This window comes from Pan paniscus, chromosome 8 (assembly GCF_029289425.2).
Source record: "Pan paniscus chromosome 8, NHGRI_mPanPan1-v2.0_pri, whole genome shotgun sequence".
Classification (NCBI taxonomy): Eukaryota; Metazoa; Chordata; class Mammalia; order Primates; family Hominidae; genus Pan; species Pan paniscus.
In genome coordinates, this window is record NC_073257.2 from 8,280,790 (window position 1) to 8,308,560 (window position 27,771).

Genomic DNA, 27,771 nt, shown 5'->3' on the forward strand with positions numbered 1-27,771 from the left:
TGGAAATAACTACAAAACCATCTGTATAAACATGGAAATACCTACACAGTCATGTGTAGGAACATGGAAATATCTACACTGCCATCTGTATAAACATAGAAATATCTACACAGCCCTCTGTATAAATATGGAAATATCTGCATAGGCATCTGTGTAAACATGGAAATATCTGCACCGCTATCTGTATAAACATGGAAATACCTACACCGCTGTCTGTATAAACATGGAAGTATGTACACTGGTATGTGTATAAACATGGAAATATATCCACCATTATCTGTTTAAACATGGAAATATCTACAGCGCCATCTCCATAAACATTGAAATATCTACACTGCCCTCTGTAAAAACATGGAAATATCTACACAGTCATCTGAATAAACATGGAAATATCTACACCACCATCTGTATAAACATGGAAATACCTACAATACCATCTGTATAAACATGGAAATATCTACACGGCCTTCTGTATTAACATGGAAATATCTACACTGCCATCTGTAGAAAGATGGAAATATGTACACCGCTATCTCTATAAATATGGAAATATCTACACCGCCATCTCTATAAACATGAAAATATCTACACTGCCATCTCCATAAAGATGGAAGTATCTACTCCGCCATGTGTATAAACACGGAAATATCTACACCACCATCTGTGTAAACATGGAAATATCTACACCGGTATCTGTATAAACATGGAAATATCTACACCGCCATCTTCATGTCCTTGGAAATATCTACGCCGCCATCTGTATAAACATGGAAATATCTACACCGCCATCTCTACAAACATGGAAATATCTACATCGCTATCTCTATAAACATGGAAATATCTGCACTGCCATCTGTAAAAACATGGAAATACCTTTACAATCATCTGTATATATATGGAAATATCTACAACGCTATCTGAATAAACATGGAAACATCTACACAGCTATCTCTATAAACATGGAAATATCTACACCGCCATCTGCATAAACATGGAAATAACTACAAACTCATCTGTATAAACATGGAAATATCTACACAGCCATCTGTATAAACATGGAAATATCTACACAGCCATCTGTATATACATGGAAATATTTACACCGCTATCTGTATAAATATGGAAATAACTACACCGCTATTTTTATAAACAAGCAAATATCTACACCGTGATCTGTATAAACATGGAAATATCTATACCGCCATCTCTATAAACATGGAAATACATACACCCCTATCTGTATAAATATGGAAATATGGACACCGCTATCTCTATAAACATGGAAATATCAACACCGCTATCTCTATGAACATGGAAATATCTGCACCGCCATCTCTATAAACATGGAAATATCTACCCCACGATCAGTATAAACATGGAAATATCTACACTGCTATCTGTATAAACATGCAAATATCTCCACTGCTATCTATATAAACATGGAAATAACTACACCGCTATTTGTATAAACATGGAAATATCTACACTGCCATCTGTATAAACATGGAAATATCTACACCGCCATCTACATATCCATGGAAATATCTGCGCCGCCATCTGTATAAACATGGAAATAACTACACGGTCATCTGTGTATAGATGGAAATATCAACACCGCCATCTGTACAATCATGGAAATATCTGCACTGCTATCTGTATAACCATGGAAATATCTACACCGCAGTCTGTATAAACATGGAAATATCTACACAGCTATCTCTATAAACATGGAAATATCTTCACAGCTATCTCTATAAACATGGAAATATCTACACCGCCATCTGTATAAACATGGAAATACCTACAAAGTCATCTGTATGAACGTGGAAATATCTACACAGCCATCTGTATAAACATGGAAATATCTACACAACCATCTGTACATACATGGAAATATCTACACCGCTATCTGTATAAACATGGAAATAACTACACCGCTATTTGTATAAACAAGGAAATATCTACACCGTGATCTGTATAAACATGGAAATATTTACACCGCTATCTGTATAAACAAGGAAATATCTACACCGCTATCTGTACAAACATTGAAATAACTACACCGCTATTTGTATAAACAAGGAAATATCTACACCGTGATCTGTATAAACATGGAAATAACTACACCGCTAATTGTATAAACAAGGAAATATCTACAACGCCATCTGTTTAAACATGGAAATATATACACAGACATCTGTTCACACATCGAAATAACTACACCGCCATCTGAATAAACATGCTAATAACTACACCGCTCTCTGCATAAATGTGGAAATATTTGCACCGCTATCCCTATAAACATGGTAATAACAACAGCGCGATCTGTATAAACATGGAAATATCTACAACATGATCTGTATAAACATGGAAATAACTACATCGCGATCTGTATAAACATGGAAATATCTACACCGTGATGTATATAAACTTGGAAATATCTACACCGCCATCTCTATAAACACGGAAATATCTACACCCCTATCTGTATAAACTTGGAAATATCCACACCCCTATCTCTATAAACATGGAAAAATCAACACCGCTATCTCTATGAACATGGAAATATCTACACCGCCATCTCTACAAACATGAAAATATCTACACCGCGATCAGTATAAACGTGGAAATATCTACACCGCTATCTCTATAAACATGGAAATATCTCCACTGCTATCTCTATAAACATCGAAATATCTACACCGCCATCTGTATAAACATGGAAATACTTACAAAGTTATCGGTATAAAGATGGAAATATCAACACCGCCATCTGTATAAACATGGAAATACCAACATAGCCATGTGTAAATCCATGGAAATATCTACTACGCTATCTATATAAACATGGAAATAACTACACCGCTATCTGTATAAACATGGAAATATCTACACCGCCATCTACATATCCATGGAAATATCTGCGCCGCCGTCTGCATATACATGGAAATATCTACATGGTCATCTGTGTATAGATGGAAATATCAACACCGCCATCTGTACACACGTGGAAATATCTACACCGCTATCTGTATAAACATGGAAATATCTACACCGCGTTCTGTATAAACATGGAAATATCTACACCGCGATCTGTATAAACATGGAAATATCTACACCGCTATCTCTATATACATGGAAATATCTACACCGTGATCTGTATAAACATGGAAATATTTACACTGCTATCTATATAAACATGGAAATATGTACACCGTTATCTGTATAAATATGGAAATACCTACACCGCTATCTCTATAAACATGGAAATATCTACACCGCCATCTGTATAAACATGGAAATATCTACACTGCGGTCTGTATAAACATGGAAATTTCTACACCACGATCTGTATAAACATGGAAATATTTACACCGCTATCTGTATAAACATGGAAATATCTACACCGCTATCTCTATAAACATGGAAATATCTACAAAGCCATCTGTATAAACATGGAAATACCAACACAGTCATGTGTAGGAACATGGAAATATCTACACCGCGATCTGTATAAACATGGAAATATCTACACCGCGATCTGTATAACATGGAAATATCTACACCGCGATCTGTATAAACATGGAAATATCTACACAGCTATCTCTATAAACATGGAAATATCTACACCGCAATCTGTATAAACATGGAAATACCTACAAAGTCATCTGTTTAAACATGCAAATATCTACACAGCCATCTGTATAAACATGGAAATATCTACACAGCCGTCTGTATATACATGGAAATATCTTCACCGCTATCTGTATAAACTTGGAAATAAATACACATTTATTTGTATAAACAAGGAAATATCTACACCACCATCTGTTTAAACATGGAAATATCTACAGAGACATCTGTTTATACATGGAAATATCTACACCGCTATCTGTATAAACATGGAAATATCTGCACTGCCATCTGTAAAAACATGGAAATACCTATGCAGTCATCTGTATAAACATGGAAATAACTACAATGCCTTCTGTATACACATGGAAATATCTACACATCCATCTGGATAAACATGTAAATATCTACACTGCTATCTCTATAAGCATGGAAATATCTACACCGCCATCTCTATAAACATGAAAATATCTACACTGCCATCTCCATAAACATGGAACAAACTACTCCGCCATCTGTGTAAACAAGGAAACATCTACACCGCCATCTCTGTGAATAAGGAAATATGTAAAATGCCATCTGTATAAAGATATAAATATCTGCACCGCGAGCTGTATAAACATGGAAATATCTACATCGCTATCCGTATAAACGTGGAAATAACAACACCGCTATCAGTATAAACATGGAAATATCTACAACGCCATCTATATAAACATGGAAATATCTACACCGTTATGTCTATAAACATGGAAATACCTACACCGCTATCTCTATAAACATGGAAATATCCACACCGCCATCTTCATATCCATGGAAACATCTACAACGCCATCTGTATAAAGATGGAAATATCTACAAGGCAATCTGTGTACAGATGGAAATATCAACACCGCCATCTGTACAAACATGGAAATATCTACACCGCTATCTGCATAAACATAGAAATACCTAAACTGCAGTCTGTATAAACATGGCAATATCTACACCGGTATCTGTATAAACATGGAAATATCTGCACCGCGATCTGTATAAACATGGAAATATTTACACCACTATCTGTATAAACCTGGAAATATCTACACTGCTATCTCTATAAATATGGAAATATCTACACCGCCATCTGTATAAACATGGAAATAACTACACAGTCATGTGTAGGAACATGGAAATATCTACACCACCGTTTGTATAAAATGGAAATATCTACAACGTTATCAGTATAAACATGGAAATATCTACACAGTGATCTGTATAAACATGGAAATATGTACAGCACTCTCTGAATAAAGATGGAAATATCTACACCGCTATCTGTAAAAACATGGAAATATCTAAACCACTATCTGTCTAAATATGGAAATATTTACACCGCTATCTCAATAAACATGGAAATATCTACACCGCTATCTCTATAAACATGGAAATATCTTCACCGCCATCTGTATAAACATGGAAATATCTACACCGCTATCTGTATAAACATGGAAATATCTACACCGCGATCTGAATAAACATGGAAATATCTACAACGTGATCTGTATAAACATGGAAATATCTACACCGCCATCTGTATTAACATGGAAATATCTACACAGTCGTCTGTATAAACCTGGAAATATCTACACTGTCATCTATATAAACATCGAAATAGCTAAAGATAACTCTGTATAAACATGGAAATATCGGCACAGCCATCTGTATAAACATGGAAATATCTACAAAGCCATCTGTATAAACATGGAAATATCTACACAGCCATCTGTATATACATGGAAATATCTACACCACTATGTGTATAAACAAGGAAATGTCTGCACCGCTATCTCTATTAACATGGAAATATCTACAAAGTCATCTGTATAAACATGGAAATACCTACACAGTCATGTGTAGGAACATTTAAATATCTACACTGCCATCTGTATAAACATAGAAATATCTACACTGCCCTCTGTAAAAACATTGAAATATCTACACAGTCATCTGAATAAACATGGAAATATCTACACCACCATCTGTATAAACATGGAAATACCTACAATACCATCTATATACACATGGAAATATCTACACAGACATCTGTATAAATATGGAAATATCTACACGGCCTTCTGTAGAAAGATGGAAATATGTACACCGCTATCTCTATAAATATGGAAATATCTACACCGCCATCTCTATAAACATGAAAATATCTACACTGCCATCTCCATAAAGATGGAAGTATCTACTCCGCCATGTGTATAAACACGGAAATATCTACACCACCATCTGTGTAAACAAGGAAAAATCTACACCACTATCTGTATAAACATGGAAATATCTACACCGCCATCTGCATGTCCTTGGAAATATCTACGCTGCCATCTGTATAAACATGGAAATACTTACAAAGTTATCTGTATAAACATGGAAATATCTACACCGCCATCTGTATAAACATGGAAATATCTACACAGCCATGTGTATATACATGGAAATATCTACACCGTTATCTATACAAACATGGAAATAACTACACCGCTATCTGTGTAAACATGGAAATATCTACACGGTCATCTGTGTATAGATGGAAATATCAACACCGCCATCTGTACAAACATTGAAATATCAGCACCGCTATCTGTATAACCATGGAAATATCTACACCGCGGTCTGTATAAACATGGAAATATCTACACCACTATCTGTATAAACATGGAAATATCTACACGGCTATCTTTATAAACATGGAAATATCTACACCGTGATCTGTATAAACATGGAAATATTTACACCGCTATCTGTATAAAATGGAAATTTCTACACCGTTATCTGTATAAATATGGAAATATCTACACCACTATCTCTATAAACATGGAAATATCTACACCGCCATCTGTATAAACATGGAAATATCTACAATGCCATCTGTATACACATGGAAATAACTACACGGCAATCTGTGTATAGATGGAAACATCAACACCGCCATCTGTACAAACATGAAAATATCTACACTGCTATCTCTATAAACATGGAATTATCTACACTGCGGTCTGTATAAACATGGAAATATCTACACCGGTATCTGTATAAACATGGAAATATCTACACCACGATCTGTATAAACATGGACATATATACGGCGCAATCTGTATGAACATGGAAATATCTGCACCGCTATCTCTATAAACATGGAAATATCTACAAAACCATCTGTATAAACATGGAAATAGCTACAAAGTCATGTGTAGGAACATGGAAATATCTACACTGCCATCAGTATAAACATAGGAATATCTACACAGCCCTCTGTATAAATATGGAAATATCTGCATAGGCATCTGTGTAAACATGGAAATATCTGCACCGCTATCTGTATAAACATGGAAATACCTACACCGCTGTCTGTATAAACATGGAAGTATGTACACTGGTATGTGTATAAACATGGAAATATATCCACCGTTATCTGTTTAAACATGGAAATATCTACAGCGCCATCTCCATAAACATTGAAATATCTACACTGCCCTCTGTAAAAACATGGAAATATCTACACAGTCATCTGAATAAACATGGAAATATCTACACCACCATCTGTATAAACATGGAAATACCTACAATACCATGTGTATACACATGGAAATATCTACACAGACATCTGAATAAATATGGAAATATCTACACGGCCTTCTATATAAACATGGAAATATCTACACGGCCTTCTGTATAAACATGGAAATATCTACACTGCCATCTGTAGAAAGATGGAAATATGTACACCGCTATCTCTATAAATATGGAAATATCTACACAGCCATCTCTGTAAAAATGAAAATATCTACACTGCCATCTCCATAAAGATGGAAGTATCTACTCCGCCATGTGTATAAACACGGAAATATCTACACCACCATCTGTGTAAACATGAAAATATCTACACCGCTATCTGTATAAACATGGAAATATCTACACCGTGATCTGTATAAACATGGAAATATTTACACCGCTATCTGTATAAAAATGGAAATTTCTACACCGTTATCTGTATAAATATGGAAATATCTACACCGCTATCTCTATAAACATGGAAATATCTACACCGCTATCTGTACAAACATTGAAATAACTACACCGCTATTTGTATAAACAAGGAAATATCTACACCGTGATCTGTATAAACATGGAAATAACTACACCGCTAATTGTATAAACACGGAAATATCTACACCGCCATCTGTTTAAACATGGAAATATATACACAGACATCTGTTCACACATCGAAATAACTACACCGCTATCTGAATAAACATGCTAATAACTACACCGCTCTCTGCATAAATGTGGAAATATTTGCACCGCTATCCCTATAAACATGGTAATAACAACAGCGCGATCTGTATAAACATGGAAATATCTACAACATGATCTGTATAAACATGGAAATATCTACACCGTGATGTGTATAAACATGGAAATATCTACACCGCCATCTCTATAAACACGGAAATATCTACACCCCTATCTGTATAAACTTGGAAATATCCACACCCCTATCTCTATAAACATGGAAAAATCAACACCGCTATCTCTATGAACATGGAAATATCTACACCGCCATCTCTACAAACATGAAAATATCTACACCGCGATCAGTATAAACGTGGAAATATCTACACCGCTATCTCTATAAACATGGAAATATCTCCACTGCTATCTCTATAAACATCGAAATATCTACACCGCCATCTGTATAAACATGGAAATACTTACAAAGTTATCGGTATAAACATGGAAATATCAACACCGCCATCTGTATAAACATGGAAATACCAACATAGCCATGTGTAAATCCATGGAAATATCTACTACGCTATCTATATAAACATGGAAATAACTACACCGCTATCTGTATAAACATGGAAATATCTACAACGCCATCTACATATCCATGGAAATATCTGCGCCGCCGTCTGCATATACATGGAAATATCTACATGGTCATCTGTGTATAGATGGAAATATCAACACCGCCATCTGTACACACGTGGAAATATCTACACCGCTATCTGTATAAACATGGAAATATCTACACCGCGTTCTGTATAAACATGGAAATATCTACACCGCTATCTGTATAAACATGGAAATATCTACACCGCTATCTCTATATACATGGAAATATCTACACCGTGATAGGTATAAACATGGAAATATTTACACTGCTATCTGTATAAACATGGAAATATGTACACCGTTATCTGTATAAATATGGAAATACCTACACCGCTATCTCTATAAACATGGAAATATCTACACCGCCATCTGTATAAACATGGAAATATCTACACTGCGGTCTGTATAAACATGGAAATTTCTACACCACGATCTGTATAAACATGGAAATATTTACACCGCTATCTGTATAAACATGGAAATATCTACACCGCTATCTCTATAAACATGGAAATATCTACAAAGCCATCTGTATAAACATGGAAATACCAACACAGTCATGTGTAGGAACATGGAAATATCTACACCGCGATCTGTATAAACATGGAAATATCTACACCGCGATCTGTATAACATGGAAATACCTACACCGCGATCTGTATAAACATGGAAATATCTACACAGCTATCTCTATAAACATGGAAATATCTACACCGCAATCTGTATAAACATGGAAATACCTACAAAGTCATCTGTTTAAACATGGAAATATCTACACAGCCATCTGTATAAACATGGAAATATCTACACAGCCGTCTGTATATACATGGAAATATCTTCACCGCTATCTGTATAAACTTGGAAATAAATACACATTTATTTGTATAAACAAGGAAATATCTACACCACCATCTGTTTAAACATGGAAATATCTACAGAGACATCTGTTTATACATGGAAATATCTACACCGCTATCTGTATAAACATGGAAATATCTGCACTGCCATCTGTAAAAACATGGAAATACCTATACAGTCATCTGTATAAACATGGAAATAACTACAATGCCTTCTGTATACACATGGAAATATCTACACATCCATCTGGATAAACATGTAAATATCTACACTGCTATCTCTATAAGCATGGAAATATCTACGCCGCCATCTCTATAAACATGAAAATATCTACACTGCCATCTCCATAAACATGGAACAAACTACTCCGCCATCTGTGTAAACAAGGAAACATCTACACCGCCATCTCTGTGAATAAGGAAATATCTAAAATGCCATCTGTATAAAGATATAAATATCTGCACCGCGAGCTGTATAGACATGGAAATATCTACATCGCTATCTGTATAAACGTGGAAATACCAACACCGCTATCGGTATAAACATGGAAATATCTACAACGCCATCTATATAAACATGGAAATATCTACACCGTTATGTCTATAAACATGGAAATACCTACACCGCTATCTCTATAAACATGGAAATATCCACACCGCCATCTTCATATCCATGGAAACATCTACATCGCCATCTGTATAAAGATGGAAATATCTACAAGGCAATCTGTGTACAGATGGAAATATCAACACCGCCATCTGTACAAACATGGAAATATCTACACCGCTATCTGCATAAACATAGAAATACCTAAACTGCAGTCTGTATAAACATGGCAATATCTACACCGGTATCTGTATAAACATGGAAATATCTACACCGCGATCTGTATAAACATGGAAATATTTACACCACTATCTGTATAAACCTGGAAATATCTACACTGCTATCTCTATAAATATGGAAATATCTACACCGCCATCTGTATAAACATGGAAATAACTACACAGTCATGTGTAGGAACATGGAAATATCTACACCACCGTTTGTATAAAATGGAAATATCTACAACGTTATCAGTATAAACATGGAAATATCTACACAGTGATCTGTATAAACATGGAAATATGTACAGCACTCTCTGAATAAAGATGGAAATATCTACACCGCTATCTCTAAAAACATGGAAATATCTAAACCACTATCTGTCTAAATATGGAAATATTTACACCGCTATCTCAATAAACATGGAAATATCTACACCGCTATCTCTATAAACATGGAAATATCTTCACCGCCATCTGTATAAACATGGAAATATCTACACCGCTATCTGTATAAACATGGAAATATCTACACCGCGATCTGAATAAACATGGAAATATCTACAACGTGATCTGTATAAACGTGGAAATATCTACACCGCCATCTGTATTAACATGGAAATATCTACACAGTCATCTGTATAAACCTGGAAATATCTACACTGTCATCTATATAAACATCGAAATAGCTAAAGATAACTCTGTATAAACATGGAAATATCGGCACAGCCATCTGTATAAACATGGAAATATCTACAAAGCCATCTGTATAAACATGGAAATATCTACACAGCCATCTGTATATACATGGAAATATCTACACCACTATGTGTATAAACAAGGAAATGTCTGCACCGCTATCTCTATTAACATGGAAATATCTACAAAGTCATCTGTATAAACATGGAAATACCTACACAGTCATGTGTAGGAACATTTAAATATCTACACTGCCATCTGTATAAACATAGAAATATCTACACTGCCCTCTGTAAAAACATTGAAATATCTACACAGTCATCTGAATAAACATGGAAATATCTACACCACCATCTGTATAAACATGGAAATACCTACAATACCATCTATATACACATGGAAATATCTACACAGACATCTGTATAAATATGGAAATATCTACACTGCCTTCTGTACAAAGATGGAAATATGTACACCGCTATCTCTATAAATATGGAAATATCTACACCGCCATCTCTATAAACATGAAAATATCTACACTGCCATCTCCATAAAGATGGAAGTATCTACTCCGCCATGTGTATAAACACGGAAATATCTACACCACCATCTGTGTAAACAAGGAAAAATCTACACCGCTATCTGTATAAACATGGAAATATCTACACCGCCATCTGCATGTCCTTGGAAATATCTACGCTGCCATCTGTATAAACATGGAAATACTTACAAAGTTATCTGTATAAACATGGAAATATCTACACCGCCATCTGTATAAACATGGAAATATCTACACAGCCATGTGTATATACATGGAAATATCTACACCGTTATCTATACAAACATGGAAATAACTAAACCGCTATCTGTGTAAACATGGAAATATCTACACGGTCATCTGTGTATAGATGGAAATATCAACACCGCCATCTGTACAAACATTGAAATATCTGCACCGCTATCTGTATAAACATGGAAATATCTACACCGCGGTCTGTATAAACATGGAAATATCTACACCACTATCTGTATAAACATGGAAATATCTACACGGCTATCTTTATAAACATGGAAATATCTACACCGTGATCTGTATAAACATGGAAATATTTATACCGCTATCTGTATAAAATGGAAATCTCTACACCGTTATCTGTATAAATATGGAAATATCTACACCGCTATCTCTATAAACATGGAAATATCTACACCGCCATCTGTATAAACATGGAAATATCTACAATGCCATCTGTATACACATGGAAATAACTACACGGCAATCTGTGTATAGATGGAAACATCAACACCGCCATCTGTACAAACATGAAAATATCTACACTGCTATCTCTATAAACATGGAATTATCTACACTGCGGTCTGTATAAACATGGAAATATCTACACCGGTATCTGTATAAACATGGAAATATCTACACCAAGATCTGTATAAACATGGACATATATACGGCGCAATCTGTATGAACATGGAAATATCTGCACCGCTATCTCTATAAACATGGAAATATCTACAAAACCATCTGTATAAAAATGGAAATAGCTACAAAGTCATGTGTACAAACATGGAAATATCTACACCGCTATCTGCATAAACATAGAAATACCTAAACTGCAGTCTGTATAAACATGGCAATACCTACACCGGTATCTGTATAAACATGGAAATATCTACACCGCGATCTGTATAAACATGGAAATATTTACACCACTATCTGTATAAACCTGGAAATATCTACACTGCTATCTCTATAAATATGGAAATAACTACACCGCCATCTGTATAAACATGGAAATAACTACACAGTCATGTGTAGGAACATGGAAATATCTACACCACCGTTTGTATAAAATGGAAATATCTACAACGTTATCAGTATAAACATGGAAATATCTACACAGTGATCTGTATAAACATGGAAATATGTACAGCACTCTCTGAATAAAGATGGAAATATCTACACCGCTATCTCTAAAAACATGGAAATATCTAAACCACTATCTGTCTAAATATGGAAATATTTACACCGCTATCTCAATAAACATGGAAATATCTACACCGCTATCTCTATAAACATGGAAATATCTACACCGCCATCTGTATAAACATGGAAATATCTACACCGCTATCTGTATAAACATGGAAATATCTACACCGCGATCTGAATAAACATGGAAATATCTACAACGTGATCTGTATAAACATGGAAATATCTACACTGCCATCTGTATTAACATGGAAATATCTACACAGTCATCTGTATAAACCTGGAAATATCTACACTGTCATCAATATAAACATCGAAATAGCTAAAGATAACTCTGTATAAACATGGAAATATCGGCACAGCCATGTGTATAAACATGGAAATATCTACAAAGCCATCTGTATAAACATGGAAATATCTACACAGCCATCTGTATATACATGGAAATATCTACACCACTATCTGTATAAACAAGGAAATGTCTGCACCGCTATCTCTATTAACATGGAAATATCTACAAAGTCATCTGTATAAACATGGAAATACCTACACAGTCATGTGTAGGAACATTTAAATATCTACACTGCCATCTGTATAAACATAGAAATATCTACACTGCCCTCTGTAAAAACATGGAAATATCTACACAGTCATCTGAATAAACATGGAAATATCTACACCACCATCTGTATAAACATGGAAATACCTACAATACCATCTATATACACATGGAAATATCTACACAGACATCTGTATAAATATGGAAATATCTACACCGCCTTCTGTAGAAAGATGGAAATATGTACACCGCTATCTCTATAAATATGGAAATATCTACACCGCCATCTCTATAAACATGAAAATATCTACACTGCCATCTCCATAAAGATGGAAGTATCTACTCCGCCATGTGTATAAACACGGAAATATCTACACCACCATCTGTGTAAACAAGGAAAAATCTACACCGCTATCTGTATAAACATGGAAATATATACACCGCCATCTGCATGTCCTTGGAAATATCTACGCTGCCATCTGTAAAAACATGGAAATACTTACAATGTTATCTGTATAAACATGGAAATATCTACACCGCCATCTGTATAAACATGGAAATATCTACACAGCCATGTGTATATACATGGAAATATCTACACCGTTATCTATACAAACATGGAAATAACTACACCGCTATCTGTGTAAACATGGAAATATCTACACGGTCATCTGTGTATAGATGGAAATATCAACACAGCCATCTGTACAAACATTGAAATATCTGCACCGCTATCTGTATAACCATGGAAATATCTACACCGCGGTCTGTATAAACATGGAAATATCTACACCACTATCTGTATAAACATGGAAATATCTACACGGCTATCTTTATAAACATGGAAATATCTACACCGTGATCTGTATAAACATGGAAATATTTACACCGCTATCTGTATAAAATGGAAATTTCTACACCGTTATCTGTATAAATATGGAAATATCTACACCGCTATCTCTATAAACATGGAAATATCTACACCGCCATCTGTATAAACATGGAAATATCTACAATGCCATCTGTATACACATGGAAATAACTACACGGCAATCTGTGTATAGATGGAAACATCAACACCGCCATCTGTACAAACATGAAAATATCTACACTGCTATCTATATAAACATGGAATTATCTACACTGCGGTCTGTATAAACATGGAAATATCTACACCGGTATCTGTATAAACATGGAAATATCTACACCACGATCTGTATAAACATGGACATATATACGGCGCAATCTGTATGAACATGGAAATATCTGCACCGCTATCTCTATAAACATGGAAATATCTACAAAACCATCTGTATAAACATGGAAATAGCTACAAAGTCATGTGTAGGAACATGGAAATATCTACACTGCCATCTGTATAAACATAGAAATATCTACACAGCCCTCTGTATAAATATGGAAATATCTGCATAGGCATCTGTGTAAACATGGAAATATCTGCACCGCTATCTGTATAAACATGGAAATACCTACACCGCTGTCTGTATAAACATGGAAGTATGTACACCGCTTTGTGTATAACCATGGAAATATATCCACCGTTATCTGTTTAAACATGGAAATATCTACAGCGCCATCTCCATAAACATTGAAATATCTACACTGCCCTCTGTAAAAACATGGAAATATCTACACAGTCATCTGAATAAACATGGAAATATCTACACCACCATCCGTATAAACATGGAAATACCTACAATACCATCTGTATACACATGGAAATATCTACACAGACATCTGTATAAATATGGAAATATCTACACAGACATCTGTATAAATATGGAAATATCTACACGGCCTTCTATATAAACATGGAAATATCTACACGGCCTTCTGTATAAACATGGAAATATCTACACTGCCATCTGTAGAAAGATGGAAATATGTACACCGCTATCTCTATAAATATGGAAATATCTACACAGCCATCTCTATAAAAATGGAAATATCTACCCTGCCATCTCCATAAAGATGGAAGTATCTACTCCGCCATGTGTATAAACACGGAAATATCTACACCACCATCTGTGTATACATGAAAATATCTACACGGCTATCTTTATAAACATGGAAATATCTACACCGTGATCTGTATAAACATGGAAATATTTACACCGCTATCTGTATAATATGGAAATTTCTACACCGTTATCAGTATAAATATGGAAATATCTACACCGCTATCTCGATAAACATGGAAATATCTACACCGCCATCTGTATAAACATGGAAATATCTACAATGCCATCTGTATACACATGGAAATAACTACACGGCAATCTGTGTATAGATGGAAACATCAACACCGCCATCTGTACAAACATGAAAATATCTACACTGCTATCTCTATAAACATGGAATTATCTACACTGCGGTCTGTATAAACATGGAAATATCTACACCGGTATCTGTATAAACATGGAAATATCTACACCACGATCTGTATAAACATGGACATATATACGGCGCAATCTGTATGAACATGGAAATATCTGCACCGCTATCTCTATAAACATGGAAATATCTACAAAACCATCTGTATAAACATGGAAATACCTACACAGTCATGTGTAGGAACATGGAAATATCTACACTGCCATCTGTATAAACATAGAAATATCTACACAGCCCTCTGTATAAATATGGAAATATCTGCATAGGCATCTGTGTAAACATGGAAATATCTGCACCGCTATCTGTATAAACATGGAAATACCTACACCGCTGTCTGTATAAACATGGAAGTATGTACACCGCTTTGTGTATAACCATGGAAATATATCCACCGTTATCTGTTTAAACATGGAAATATCTACAGCGCCATCTCCATAAACATTGAAATATCTACACTGCCCTCTGTAAAAACATGGAAATATCTACACAGTCATCTGAATAAACATGGAAATATCTACACCACCATCCGTATAAACATGGAAATACCTACAATACCATCTGTATACACATGGAAATATCTACACAGACATCTGTATAAATATGGAAATATCTACACGGCCTTCTATATAAACATGGAAATATCTACACGGCCTTCTGTATAAACATGGAAATATCTACACTGCCATCTGTAGAAAGATGGAAATATGTACACCGCTATCTCTATAAATATGGAAATATCTACACAGCCATCTCTATAAAAATGGAAATATCTACCCTGCCATCTCCATAAAGATGGAAGTATCTACTCCGCCATGTGTATAAACACGGAAATATCTACACCACCATCTGTGTATACATGAAAATATCTACACGGCTATCTTTATAAACATGGAAATATCTACACCGTGATCTGTATAAACATGGAAATATTTACACCGCTATCTGTATAATATGGAAATTTCTACACCGTTATCAGTATAAATATGGAAATATCTACACCGCTATCTCGATAAACATGGAAATATCTACACCGCCATCTGTATAAACATGGAAATATCTACAATGCCATCTGTATACACATGGAAATAACTACACGGCAATCTGTGTATAGATGGAAACATCAACACCGCCATCTGTACAAACATGAAAATATCTACACTGCTATCTCTATAAACATGGAATTATCTACACTGCGGTCTGTATAAACATGGAAATATCTACACCGGTATCTGTATAAACATGGAAATATCTACACCACGATCTGTATAAACATGGACATATATACGGCGCAATCTGTATGAACATGGAAATATCTGCACCGCTATCTCTATAAACATGGAAATATCTACAAAACCATCTGTATAAACATGGAAATACCTACACAGTCATGTGTAGGAACATGGAAATATCTACACTGCCATCTGTATAAACATAGAAATATCTACACAGCCCTCTGTATAAATATGGAAATATCTGCATAGGCATCTGTGTAAACATGGAAATATCTGCACCGCTATCTGTATAAACATGGAAATACCTACACCGCTGTCTGTATAAACATGGAAGTATGTACACCGGTATGTGTATAAACATGGAAATATATCCACCGTTATCTGTTTAAACATGGAAATATCTACAGCGCAATCTCCATAAACATTGAAATATCTACACTGCCCTCTGTAAAAACATGGAAATATCTACACAGTCATCTGAATAAACATGGAAATATCTACACCACCATCTATATAAACATGGAAATACCTACAATACCTTCTGTATACACATGGAAATATCTACACAGACATCTGTATAAATATGGAAAAATCTACACGGCCTTCTATATAAACATGGAAATATCTACACGGCCTTCTGTATAAACATGGAAATATCTACACTGCCATCTGTAGAAAGATGGAAATATGTACACCGCTATCTCTATAAATATGGAAATATCTACACCGCCATCCCTATAAACATGAAAATATCTACACTGCCATCTCCATAAAGATGGAAGTATCTACTCCACCATGTGTATAAACACGGAAATATCTACACCACCATCTGTGTAAACATGAAAATATCTACACCGCTATCTGTATAAACATGGAAATATCTACACCGTGATCTGTATAAACATGGAAATATTTACACCGCTATCTGTATAAAAATGGAAATTTCTACACCGTGATCTGTATAAACATGGAAATATTTACACCGCTATCTGTATAAAAATGGAAATTTCTACACCGTTATCTGTATAAATATGGAAATATCTACACCGCTATCTCTATAAACATGGAAATATCTACACCGCCATCTGTATAAACATGGAAATATCTACAATGCCATCTGTATACACATGGAAATAACTACACGGCAATCTGTGAATAGATGGAAACATCAACACCGCCATCTGTACAAACATGAAAATATCTACACTGCTATCTCTATAAACATGGAATTATCTACACTGCGGTCTGTATAAACATGGAAATATCTACACCGGTATCTGTATAAACATGGAAATACCTACACCACGATCTGTATATACTTGGACATATATACGGCGCAATCTGTATGAACATGGAAATATCTGCACCGCTATCTCTATAAACATGGAAATGTCTACACCGCTATCTGTATAAACATGGAAATATCTACCTCGCTATCTCAATAAACCTGGAAATATCTACCCCGCCATCTGTATAAACATGGAAATACCTACACATTCATCTGTATAAACCTGGAAATAGCTACACCACTATCTGTATAAACATGGAAATATCTACACAGACATCTGTATAAATATGGAAATATCTACACGGTCTTCTGTATAAACATGGAAATATCTACACGGCCTTCTGTATAAACATGGAAATATCTACACTGCCATCTGTAGAAAGATGGAAATATGTACACCGCTATGTCTATAAATATGGAAATATCTACACCGCCATCTCTATAAACATGAAAATGTCTACACTGCCATCTCCATAAAGATGGAAGTATCTACTCCGCCATGTGTATAAACACGGAAATATCTACACCACCATCTGTGTAAACATGGAAATATCTACACCGCTATCTGTATAAACATGGAAATATCTACACCGCCATCTGCATGTCCATGGAAATATCTACGCCGCCATCTGTATAAACATGGAAATATCTACACGGCCATCTGTGTATAGATGGAAATATCAGCACCGCCATCTGTACAAACATGGAAATATCTACACCGCTATGTCTATAAACATGGAAATATCTGCACTGCCATCTGAAAAAACATGGAAATACCTATACAGTCATCTGTATAAACATGGAAATATCTACAATGCCATCTGTATACACATGGAAATATCTACACAGCCATCTGTATAAACATGTAAATATCTACACTGCTATCTCAATAAACATAGAAATATCTACACCGCCATCTCTATAAACATGAAAATATCTACACTGCCATCTCCATAAACATGGAACTAATTACTCCGCCATCTGTATAAACATGGAAATATCTACATCGCCATCTGTGTGAACAAGGAAATATCTACAATGCCATCTTTATAAAGATATAAATATCTGCACAGTGAGCTGCATAAACATGGAAATATCTACATCGCTATCTGTAGAAACGTGGAAATACCAACACCGCTATCGGTATAAACATGGTAATATCTACAACGCCATCTATATAAACATGGAAATATCTACACAGCTATGTCTATAAACATGGAAATACCTACAACGCTACCTCTATAAACATGGAAATAACTACTCCGCTATCTGTATAAACATGGAAATATCTTCAACGCTATCTGTATAAACATGTAAATATCTACACCGTGATCTGTACAAACATGGAAATATCTACACCGCGATCTGTATAAACATGGAAATATCTTCACCACGATCTGTATATACATGGAAATATCTACACCGCTACCTGTATAAACATGGTAATATCTATACCACCATCTATATAAACACGGAAATATCTACACGGCAATCTGTGTAAACTTGGAAATATCTACACCGATATCTGTAAAAACATGGAAATATCCACACCGCTATCTATACAAACATGGAAATATCTACACCGCGATCTGTATAAACATGGAAATATCTACACCGCGGTCTTTATAAACATGGAAATATCTACACAGCTATCTGTATAAACATGGAAATATCTACACAGCTATCTCTATAAACATAGAAATATCTACACCGTGATCTGTAAACATGGAAATATTTACACCGCTATCTGTATAAACATGGAAATTTCTACACCGTTATCTGTGTAAATATGTTAATATCTACACCGCTATCTGTGTAAACATGGAAATATCTACACCGCTATCTGTATAAACATGGAAATATCTACACAGCTATCTCTATAAACATGGAAATATCTACACTGCCATCTGTATAAACATGGAAAAACCTACAAAGTCATCTGTGTAAACATGGAAATATCTACACCACCATCTGTATAAACATGGAAATATCTTCAATGCCATCTGTATACACATGTAAATACCCACACGTCAATCTGTGTATAGATGGAATCATCAACACCGCCATCTGTACAAACATGGAAATATCTACACTGCTATCTCTATAAACATGGAAATATCTACACTGCGGTCTGTATAAACATGGAAATATCTACACCGGTATCTGTTTAAACATGGAAATATCTACAGCGCCATCTCTATAAACATTGATATATCTACACTGCCATCTGTAAAAACATGGAAATATCTACACAGTCATCTTAATAAACATGGAAATATCTAAAGCATCATATGTATAAACATGGAAGTATCTAAAATACCATCTGTATACACATGGAAATATCTACACAGACATCTGTATAAATATGGAAATATCTACACGGCCCTCTGTATAAACATGGAAATATCTACACTGCCATCTGCTGAAAGATGGAAATATCTACACCGCTATCTCTATAAATATGGAAATATCTACACCGCCATCTCTATAAACATGAAAATATTTCCACTGCCATCTCCATAAAGAAGGAAGTATCTACTCCGCCATGTGTATAAACACGGAAATATCTACACCACCATCTGTGTAAACATGGAAATATCTACACCGCTATCTGTATAAACATGGAAATATCTACACCGCCATCAGCATGTCCATGGAAATATCTACGCCGCCATCTGTACAAACATGGAAATATCTACACGGCCATCTGTGTATAGATGGAAATGTCAACACCTCCATCTGTACAAACATATAAATATCTACACCGCTATCTCTATAAACATGGAAATATCTGCACTGCCATCTGTAAAAACATGGAAATAGCTTTACAGTCATCTGTATAAACATGGAAATATCTACAATGCCATCTGTATACACATGGAAATATCTACACAGCCATCTGTATAAACATGTAAACATCTACACTGCTATCTCTTTAAACATGAAAATATCTACACTGCCATCTCCATAAACATGGAACTAACTACTCCGCCATCTGTATAAACATGGAAACATCTACACCGCCATCTGGGTGAACAAGGAAATATCTTCAATGCCATCTTTTAAAGATATAAATATCTGCACCGCGAGCTGCATAAACAAGGAAATATCTACATCGCTATCAGTATAAACGTGGAAATAGCAACACCGCTATCGGTATAAACATGGAAATATCTACAACGCCATCTATATAAACATGGAAATATCTACACCGCTATGTCTATAAACATGGAAATACCTACACCGCTAACTCTATAAACATGGAAATAACTACACCGCTATCTGTATAAACATGGAAATACCTACATCGCTATCTGTATAAACAAGGAAATATCTACACCGCGATCTGTACAAACATGGAAATATCTACACCGCGATCTGTATAAACATGGAAACATCTTCACCACGATCTGTATATACATGGAAATATCTACACCGCCATCAGTATAAACATAGAAATATCTGCACTGCCGTCTGTAAAAACATGGAAATACCTTTACAGTCATCTGTATAAACATGGAAATATCTACAACGCTATCTGTATAAACATGGAAATATCTACAGAGCTATCTCTATAAACATGGAAATATCTACACCGCCATCTGTATAAACATGGAAATAACTACAAACTCATCTGTATAAACATGGAAATATCTACACAGCCATCTGTATAAACATGGAAATATCTACACAGCCATCTGTATATACATAGATATATCTACACCGCTATCTGTATAAATATGGAAATAAATACACCTCTATTTTTATAAACAAGCAAGTATCTACACCGTGATCTGTATCAACATGGAAATATCTACACCGCCATCTCTATAAACATGGAAATATCTGCACCCCCATCTGTATAAACATGGAAATATCCACACCGCTATCTCTATAAACATGGAAATATCAACACCGCTATCTCTATGAACATGGAAATATCTGCACCACCATCTCTATAAACATGGAAATATCTACACCACGATCAGTATAAACATGTAAATATCTACACTGCTATCTGTATAAACATGGAAATATCTCCACTGCTATCTGTATAAACATCGAAATATCTACACCGCCATCTGTATAAACATGGAAATACCTATACAGTCATCTGTATAAACATGGAAATATCTACAATGCCATCAGTATACACATGGAAATATCTACACAGCCATCTGTATAAACATGTAATTATCTACACTGCTATCTCTATAAACATGGAAATAAATACACCGCCATCTCTATAAACATGAAAATGTCTACACTGCCATCTCCATAAACATGAAATTATCTACACTGCCATCTCCATAAACATGGAACTAACTTCCCCGTCATCTGTATAAACATGGAAACATCTACACCGCCATCTGTGAGAATAACGAAATATCTACAATGCCATCTGTATAAAGATACAAATATCTGCACAGCGAGCTGTATAAACATGGAAATATCTACATCGCTATCTGTATAAACGTGGAAATACCAACACCGCTATCGGTATAAAAATGGAAATATCTACAACGCCATCTATATAAACATGGAAATATCTACACCGCTATGTCTATAAACATGGAAATACCTACACCGCTATGTCTATAAACATGGAAATATCTACACCGCTATCTGTATAAACAAGGAAATATCTACATCGCTATGTGTATAAACATGGAAATATCTACACTGCGATCTGTATAAACATGGAAATATCTTCACCACGATCTGTATAAACATGGAAATATCTACAAAGCTATCTGTATAAACATGGTAATATCTACACCACCATCTATATAAACATGGAAATATCTACACCGCCATCTGTATAAACATGGAAATATCTACAATGCCATCTGTAGAAAGATGGAAATACCTACACCGCAATCTGTGTAAACATGAAAATATCTACACTGATATCTGAAAAAACATGGAAATATCTACACTGCTATCTGTATGAACATGGAAATATCTACACCGCGATCTTCATAAACATGGAAATATCTACACCGCTATCTGTATATACATGGAAATATCTATATAGCCATCAGTATGTACATGGAAATATGTACTCCGCTATCTGTGTAATCATGGAAATAACTACCCCGCTATTTGTTTAAACACGGAATTATCTACACCGTGACTTGTATAAACATGGAAATATTTACACCGCTATCTGTATAAACATGGAAATTTCTTCACCGTTATCTGTATAAATATGGAAATTTCTACACCGCTATCTCTATAAACATGGAAATATCTACACCGCCATCTGTTTAAACATGGAAATACCTATACAGTCACCTGTGTAAACATGGAAATATCTACACCACCCTCTGTATAAACATGGAAATATCTACAATGCCATCTGTATACACATGGAAATACCTACAAGGCAATCAGTGTATAGATGGAAACTTCAACACCGCCATCTGTACAAACTTGGAAATATCTACACTGCTATCTCTATAAACATGGAAATATATACACTGCGGTCTGTATAAACATGGAAATATCTACACCGGTATCTGTATAAACATGGAAATATCTACACCACGATCTGTATAAACATGGAAATATCTGCACCGCTATCTGTAGAACCATGGACATATCTCCACTGCTATCTCTATAAACATCGAAATATCTACACCGCCATCGGTATAAACATGGAAATACTTACAAAGTTATCTGTATAAAGATGGAAATATCTACACGGTCATCTGTGTATAGATGTAAATATCAACACCGCCATCTGTACAAACATGGAAATATCTGCACCGCTATCTGTATAAACATGGAAATATCTACACCGCAGTCTGTATAAACATGGAAATATCTACACCACTATGTGTATAAACATGGAAATATCTACACCGCTATCTCTATAAACATGGAAATATCTACACCGTGATCTGAATAAACATGGAAATATTAACACCGCTATCTGTATAAACATGGAAATTTCTACACCGTTTTCTGTATAAATATGGAAATATCTTCACCGCTATCTCTATAAACATGGAAATATCTACACCGCCATCTGTATAAACATGGAAATACCTACACAGTCATCTGTATGCACATGGAAATACCTACACGGCAATCTGTGTATACATGGAAACATCAACACCGCCATCTGTACAAACATGGAAATACCTACACTGCTATCTCTATAAACATGAAAATATCTACACTGCGGTCTGTATAAACATGGAAATATCTACACCGGTATCTGTATAAACATGGAAATATCTACACCATAATCTGTATAAACATGGAAATATATACACCGCTATCTCTATAAACATGGAAATGCCTGCACCGCTATCTCTATAAACATGGAAATATCTACAAAGACATCTGTATAAACATGGGAATGTCTGCACCGCTATCGCTGTAAACATGGAATTATCTACAAAGACATCTGTATAAACATGGAAATAACTACACAGTCATGTGTAGGAACATTGAAATATCTACACCGCCATCTGTATAAACATAGAAATATCTACACAGCCCTCTGTATAAATATGGAAATATCTGCAAAGGCATCTGTGTAAACCTGGAAATATCTGCACCGCTATCTGTATAAACATGGAAATACCTATACCGCTGTCTCTATCAACATGGAAATATGTACACCGCTATTTGTATAAACATGGAAATATCTCCACTGCTCTCTGTATAAACATGGAAATATCTCCACTGTTATCTGTATAAACATGGAAATATCTACAGCGCCATCCCTATAAACATTGAAAAATCTACACTGCCATCTGTAAAAACATGGAGATATCAACACAGTCATCTGAATAAACATGGAAATATCTACAACACCATCTGTACAAACATGGAAATACCTACAATACCATCTGTATACACATGGAAATATCTACACGGCCATCTGTATAAACATGGAAATATCTACACTGCCATCTGTAGAAAGATGGAAATATCTACACCGCTATCTCTATAAATATGGAAATATCTACACCGCCATCTCTATAAACATGAAAATATCTACACTGCCATCTCCTTAAAGATGGAAATATCTACTCTGCCATGTGTATAAACACGGAAATATCTACACCAACATCTGTGTAAACATGGAAATATCTACAGCGCTATCTGTATAAACATGGAACTATCTCCACCGCCATCTGCATATCCATGGAAATATCTACACCGCTAAATCTATAAACATGGAAATACCTATACAGTCATCTGTATAAACATGGAAATATCTACAATGCCATCTGTATTCACATGGAAATATCTACACAGCCATCTGTATAAACATGTAAATATCTACACTGCTATCTCTATAAACATGGAAATATCTACACCGCCATCTCTATAAACATGAAAATATCTACACTGCCATCTCCATAAACATGGAACTAACTTCTCCGCCATCTGTATAAACATGGAAACATCTACACCGCCATCTGTGTGAATAAGGAAATATCTACAATGACATCTGTATAAAGATATAAATATCTTCACTGCGAGCTGTATAAACATGGAAATATCTACATCTCTATCTGCATAAACGTGGAAACACCAACACCGCTATCGGTATAAACATAGAAATATCTACAACGCCATCTATATAAACATGGAAATATCTACACAGCTATGTGTATAAACATGGAAATAACTACACCGCTATCTCTATAAACATGGAAATATCTACACCGCTATCTGTATAAACATGGAAATATCTACACCGCGATCTTTATAAACATGGAAATATCTACACCGTGATCTGTATAAACATGGAAATATCTACACAGCTATCTCTATAAACATGGAATTATCGACACCGCCATCTGTATAAACATGGAAATACCTACAAAGTCATCTGTATAAACATGGAAATATCTACACAGCCATCTGTATAAACATGGAAATATCTACACAGCCATCTGTATATACATGGAAATATCTATGCCGCTATCTGTATAAACATGGAAATAACTACACCGCTATCTGTATAAACAAGGAAATATCTACACCGTGACTTGTATAAACATGGAAATATTTACACCGCTATCTGTATAAACATGGATATTTCTACACCGTTATCTGTATAAATATGGAAATATCTACTATGCTATCTCTATAAACATGGATATATCTACACCGCCATCTGTATAAACATGGAAATACCTATACAGTCATCTGCGTAAACATGGAAATATCTACACCACCATCTGTATAAACATGGAAATATCTACAATGCCATCTGTATACACTTGGAAATACCTACACGGCAATCTGTGTATAGATGGAATCATCAACACCGCCATCTGTACAAACTTGGAAATATCTACACTGCTATCTCTATAAACATGGAAATATCTACACTGCGGTCTGTATAAACAGGGAAATATCTACACCGGTATCTGTATAAACATGGAAATATCTACACCACGATCTGTATAAACATGGAAATATGTGCACCGCTATCTGTATAAACATGGAAATATCTGCACCGCTATCTCTATAGACATGGAAATATCTACAAAGCCATCTGTATAAACATGGAAATACCTACACAGTCATGTGTAGGAACATGGAAATATCTAAACTGCCATCTGTATAAACATAGAAATATCTACACAACCCTCTGCAAAAATATGGAGATATCTGCATAGGCTTCTGTATAAACATGGAAATATCTGTACCGCGATCTGTATAAACATGGAAATACCTACACCGCTGTCTCTTAAAACATGGAAGTATGTACACCGCTATGTGTATAAACATGGAAATATCTCCACTGCTCTCTGTATAAACATGGAAATATCTCCACCGTTATCTGTATAAACATGGAAATATCTACAGCACCATCTCTATAAACATTGAGATATCCACACTGCCATCTGTAAAAACATGGAAATATCTACACAGTCATCTGAACAAACATGGAAATATCTACACCACCATCTGTATAAACATGGAAATAACTGCAAAACCATCTGTGTACACATGGAAATATCTACACAGATATCTGTATAAATATGGAAATATCTACACCGCCATCTGTATAAACATGGAAATATCTACACTGCCATCTGTAGAAAGATGGAAATATCTACACCACTATCTCTGTAAATATGGAAATATCTACACCGCCATCTCTATAAATATGAAAATATCTACACTGCCATCTCCATAAAGATGGAAACATCTACTCCGCCATGCGTATAAACACGGAAATATCTACACCACCATCAGTGTAAACATGGAAATATCTACACGGCCATCTGTGTATACATGGAAATATCAGCACCGCCATCTGTACAAACATGGAAATA